Source organism: Chiloscyllium plagiosum, unplaced genomic scaffold (genome assembly GCF_037043375.1).
Source record: "Chiloscyllium plagiosum isolate Xiang-an unplaced genomic scaffold, Cpla_swu_hap1 HiC_scaffold_50, whole genome shotgun sequence".
NCBI lineage: Eukaryota > Metazoa > Chordata > Chondrichthyes > Orectolobiformes > Hemiscylliidae > Chiloscyllium > Chiloscyllium plagiosum.
In genome coordinates, this window is record NW_028270188.1 from 51,688,085 (window position 1) to 51,694,084 (window position 6,000).

General features: G+C 48.1%; 1 protein-coding gene across 1 annotated transcript in view; it reads right to left on the reverse strand.

The window, feature by feature from the left end:
• LOC122544689 (CDC42 small effector protein 1-B-like) overlaps positions 1-5,693 on the reverse strand; it is a 45,467-nt gene extending 39,774 nt beyond the window's left edge. The window contains exon 1 of the mRNA XM_043683964.2: positions 5,478-5,693. The gene's annotated coding sequence lies outside the window, so the exon portion shown is untranslated. The remainder of the gene's footprint in view (positions 1-5,477) is intronic.
• Positions 5,694-6,000: the final 307 nt, after the last annotated feature.

The following is a 6,000-nucleotide window of genomic DNA, read 5'->3' on the forward strand; positions in this document are numbered from 1 at the left end:
CTCCTTCCTGTCAGAAAGATGCTGTGAAACCTGAAAGGGTTCACAAAAGATTTACAAGGATGTTGCCAGGATTGGAGGATTTGAGCTATAGGGAGAGGCTGAACAGGTTGGGGCTGTTTTCCCTGGAGCGTCGAGGGCTGAGGGGTGACCTTATAGAGGTTTGCAAAATCATGAGGAGCATGGATAGGATAAATAGACAAGTCTTTTCCCTTGGATCGGGGAGTCCAGAACTAGAGGGCATGGGTTTAGGGTGAGAGGGGAAAAGAGATCTACGGGTCAACCTTTTCCACAGAGGGTGGTACGTGTATGGAATGAGCTGCCAGAGGAAGTGGTGGAGGCTGGTACAATGGCAACATTTCAGAGGCATCTGGATGGCTATATGAATAGGAAGGGTTTGGAGGGATATGGGCCGGGTGCTGGCAGGTGGGACTAGATTGGGTTGGGATATCTGGTCAACATGGACGGGTTGGACCGAAGGGTCTGTTTCTGTGCTGTACATCTCTATGACTCTCTAAAACACTGATGACCAAAAGCGGGGAACGCTTCTGTTGATTAAGAACACGCGAAACACAAACACTCACTTTCATTTGCAAGGTGAGCATGGAGACCTGCGCCCACAACCAACCAAGAGATGGCAAACGTCTTTTTCAGAGCTGGTGACACTCTGACGACCATATACCTTGGGAAGACCAGAACCCGCCTCGCACGTTCCTGGGCAAATGGGAGTCTTTGCGGGAAAGCTGAGGCTGGAGTTCCTTTTTAATTGGAACGCCCCACACGTCAGCGAGGGAGGGGAAACCACAACAACAACTTGTGTTCACATAGCACCTTCAAGTGTTGACCAAACACCCTGAAACTTTCCGCAGGGACGTTTCACAAAACAGCGACGTGATACTGAGCCACGTCAAGAGATATACTAAGGCAGATTGGACCAAGCCGGGGAGGGTTAGACCTTGAAACAAAAGGAATGGCTGTAGGCCCATCGGGTCTGCTTTGCGACTCCTCATCTCCACTTTCCTACCTTTTTCTCCATAATCCTGGATTCCCTTCTTGGTTAAAAATCACTCTCAGCCTTGAATATCCTGAATGACCCAGCCTTCTGTGGCAAAGAATTCCACAGACTCATCTCCCCTCAGACAGAAGAAAGTCCTCCCCATCTCTGTCTTTAACAGGCGACCCCCCCCGACTCTGAGATGACGCCCCTCTGGTTCCTAGACTCTCCCACACACAAGGGGAAACAACCTCGCCACTTCTCCCCTGTCAATTTCCCCCCCAAGAACCTTCTATGTTTCAATAAGGTCGCCTCTAATCCATTGAATCCAGGCCCAATCTACTCAATCCAAAAGATGTGCAGGTCAGGTGAATTGACCATGCTAAATTGCCCATAGTGTTAGGTGCATTAGTCAGGGGTAAATGTAAGGTGGGGGAATGGGTCTAGGTGGGTTGCTCTTTCGAGGGTCGTTGTGGACTTGTTGGGCCGAAGGGCCTGTTTCCATACCGTAGGGTATCTAATCTGTTCTAACCTCTCCCTTATAAGTCAGACCCTCCATACCCTGGATCAGTGAGTGAACCTTCTCTGGACTGCCTCCAATGCAAGTAAAATTCTTCCTTTTGTCTTTGAGGTGCACCTTAGAAATGAGGAATGCGAGGGACGGGGGAGAAACAACGCCAACGGAGGAGCAGTTACATAATTGATCAGATTCCCTACTGTGTGGAAACAGGCCCTTCAGTCCAATATGTCTACACTGACGCTCCGAAGAGTAACCTACCCAGACCTACTTCCCGGTGACTAATACAGCTAACACTACAGGCAATTTAGCATGGCCAATTCACCTGACCTGCACATCTTTGGACTGTGGGAGGAAACCCGGAGGAAACCCACGCAGACACGGGGAGAATGTGCAAACTCCACACAGACAGTCGCCCGAGGCTGGAATTGAACCTGGGTCCCTGGTGCTGTGAGGCTGCAGTACTAACCACTGAGCCACCGTGCCGCCCCACGGGAACTAGCACAGAATTCTGGGAGGGTGCTCAGATGGGGGTCATAGAGTCATACAGCATGGAAACAGAGCCTTGGGTCCATGTCAACCATGTTCCCAAACTAAACCAGACCCATTTAGAGTCATACAGCACAGAAAACAGACCCTTCGGCCCAACCAATCCATGCCGACCATTCTCCAAAACTAAACTAATCCCACCTGCCTGCTCCTGGCCCATATCCCTCCAAACCTTTCCTGTTCACATACTTATCCCAATGTCTTTTAAACATTGTAACATCCACCACTTCCTCAGGAAGTTCACTCCACATGCGAACAACCCTCTGTGTAAAATGTTTGCCCCTCACGTCTTTTTTAAAAATCTCTCTCTTCTCCCCTTAAGTGTTGGAATTCCCCCATCCTCGGGAAAAGACACCTGCCAGTATGCCCCTCATTATTTTATCAACTTCTATAAGGTCCATATCCTTCCAAACCTTTCATGGACTTATCCAAAATGTCTTCATTAAATGTTGTAACTGCACCCGCATCCAACATTCCCTCGGGCAGTTCATTCCACACATTCTGCATGTGAAAGAAAAACTCAAGGGGCTGGAGGTTACAGCAATAGGGAGGTGTTGGGGGTTGGGGGGAGGATTGGAAAGCGCAGATAGGAATCTTAACACCGACATTGTGGAACTCACTGACCCACAGTGTGCAGCGGAGGCAGAATCGAATCTATAGTCAAGAAAGAGAGGGGGACATTTCTGTGATGAGAGGCGGGAGTAAAGGGCTAGGGGGAGCAGGTGGAAAAAGAGTGGAGCTGGGACCAGGATGAGATCCGATCCACGTTAAATGGTGATAGGCCAATCTGCCTACTCCCGCTCCAACTTCCAATGAGACGATGGCTAAATGGGAACCGGCGCAGGTCAGCGATTGCGTCCGCAGAGTTGTAGACCCAGCCCGGGACACAACTCTGCAACTGTCCCTAATCAAGAGACCTTAAGGCATCGGCCCCTCGCCCAACTGTGTGCACACAAATTTTACACACACACACACACACAAAAAGATCACCAGCTGGATACATTTTCTGACGCCAATCCCACAATTCCAAACGACTCATTCACCTCCAAGCGCCTGCAGGTGCTGAGATTGCAAAAGGAGCTACAGGATTTTAAATTCCGTCTTTCCAAGGAGAGGTAATGTTTAACAACGCAGATGCCTAAGCCAGCGCTGGCGAAAGAAAAAAAAAGAAACCCCGCCACCTTGCATTCTGAAAGTCAAAGAAAGTGACCCATCCCGGTCACAGTTCCCTCAAATGGACAGGATTCCCGTCAGGAACAGAAATGCGTGCATTCAGCAGTGGAGTGTGGTCTTCGGTCAGAAATCCAGATTTCTTTCATCCCTTAGCACCCAGGGTGGGGGGTATCAGTTTATATCAGGGGCAGCATGGTGACTCAATGGGTGGCACAGTGGTTAGCACTGCTGCCTCACTGCGCCAGAGACCCGGGTTCAATTCCCGCCTCGGGCGACTGACTGTGTGGAGTTTGCACATTCTCCCCATGTCTGCGTGGGTTTCCTCCCACAGTCCAAAAGCGTGCAGGTTAGGTGAATTGGCCAGGCTAAATTGCCCGTAGCGTTAGGTGAAGGGGTAAATGTAGGAGAATGGGTCTGGGTGGGTTGCGCTTCAGCAGGTCGGTGTGGACTTGTTGGGCCGAAGGGCCTGTTTCCACACTGTAAGTAATCTAATCTAATCTAGCATTGCTGTCTCGCTGCACCAGGGACCCGGGTTCAATTCCAGCCTTGGTTGACTGTCTGTGTGGAGTTTGCACATTCTCCCCGTGCCTGCGTGAGCTTTGGCCAGGTGCTCCGGTTTCCTCCCACAGTCCAAAGGTGTGCAGGTTAGGGTGGATTGTCCAGGGAATGTATAGGTTAGGTGCATTAGTAGAGATCAATGTAGAGCAATAGGGTAGAGGAATTGGTCTGGGTGGGATAGTCTTCGGGGTGGGGTCTGTGTTGACTCGAAGGGCCTGTTTGCACACTGTAGGGATTCTATAATTCATACAAGGCTGGAAAACGGGACTGCTTCGTTTTTGATGAGCCGAAGAGCCCCTCTCCTTGCTCAAGCCATCTCAAAGTATTTTCTGGCAAACTTTTTTTTAAAAAAAGAAAACTTTGTAAAAATAGTAGGCTCTGGAAGGAAGACTATCACAGTTGGAAAGACAGTAGGGAGAATGTCGGTGGTGGTGGGTGGTGGTTTAGGGAGAGAAAGGAGATTTCTACGATCCAAAGGAAGGTTGCATAGTTGCCAACCTTTGTTTCCCCCCCTCCCGCCACTCCATTCCATCCCTCTAATTGACCTTGAGGCTTTTGGTCTTGCTAGGCCCAATTCAGAGAGGAGGCAGATGGGGTCAATTTGTCACGTGACAGGCCAGAGCTGGTAAAGATGGCAGAATGCCCTCCCCAAGAGATTTTTTTTAAATGGGCATCAGTGGAGTCGGTGGCATTTTCACCACAAGCGACGATAGCAGCTACAGTCCCCTTTGCTTCGGCTAACTTCCTGTTGCTTTTTGTTTTTACAAAATATGAACCAAAGGAAGGCTACTGACTGAAACGCAGGTCTCCAATAAACTGGTCTACCTCCCTCTACCCTTCCCCACTCACCACCCCCCCAACTGAGAGTAGGAAATGGAGCGAGTTAGTTCAATGAACAAGTAGAACAAGTTTTGGACTACACAGTGAGGCAGTTAAACTCGAGACGAGAAGGGTTTTGCAAAGAGAGAGAGAGGGGAAGGAAGTTCTGCAATGAAGTCAGAAATTCTCACAAAGACAGGCCCTATAACCTTCAGCCAAACCTGATGGGGAGCCTTGGGGGGTCAAGTTTGCTCATGCAATACACAAAACCAGCCACAACAAGGAGGGAGGGGGAAGACTTGGGACTCCCACCACTTTCAAAACCTCCTGCCCTTTTTGTTTTAAACTCATACCGCAAGCTCTGAACACGACTGCCCAGTTGTATAGAGGAGCTTTTTTTTCCCCCAAAAAGGTCAAAAAAGTAAAACAAGAAGAAGAAGAGAGAGGTTACGGCACATTCACCCAAGAAATCCTCAAATTCAGTTCTGTCAAAAAAAAATGAAATTCCAAACCACGCCTTTGAAACTCAACAAAGTAATTTGTAACTTAGATTGGGAATAATAACTGATCTCAAACTCCTCACAAAAGGGACAACTCGAGTCTTTTGTTTTTGCGCCTCAAAGTACTGATTACATTAAAATTGCTGATTTCGTTTACTTAATGTCCCATTTCTTCAACTCCCTGACTTATTTTAAAAAAAAGATTTCCAGCAACGTTTCCGTCTCTGCCTCAGATATTAACTGCAGGAGGCAGAAAGAGACTAAAAAGGTTCGTTGTTTTAAAACAGGTCTCTCTCTCTCTCTTCCCCCCCTTCTGTCGTCTCCAAGATCTTGGGGGACTTTCAACATCTCCGAACACACCATGGCTTACCTTTTGTCAGGCTCTCTCTCTCTCTCTTTCTCTAAGTCAATCAGGAAGTCGAGTTTTCAAAAGTACAAGTTCCACTGTTTTTTTAAAAAAGAGAAAAACATCTGAACTTTTATCGACAGTCCTCGTGTGTGTTTTTTTTTTGGGGGGGGGTAAAGAAATAAAGTTAACTAGTCCGCAATTTGCTTCCTTGTTGGTTTGGCTGTTTCTGTAAGGTGGGGCTGATAACTTTCATTCGCTTACTGAGTCACTCGGCTCACTTTTTTTTTCTAAAAGAGGAACAGACCTCTCAGTTTCTCATGGCCAGACAGGGGGAGGGTTCTGGTTTATTGAAAGCACACTCACAGGACGCCACCTCTGGGTATGACTACTGCGGACAGCTACATACATTTCAGAATATTTTGTTTTTAAAAAGCACCAGGATTCAGGGAGTCTGCCTTATTCATTTTCTTTTTCAAAATTGCTTCCCCCCCCCCCCTTTCGAGTCTGGATTTCTCTCCCTTAAATCTCTCCACTTTAAAGGAAC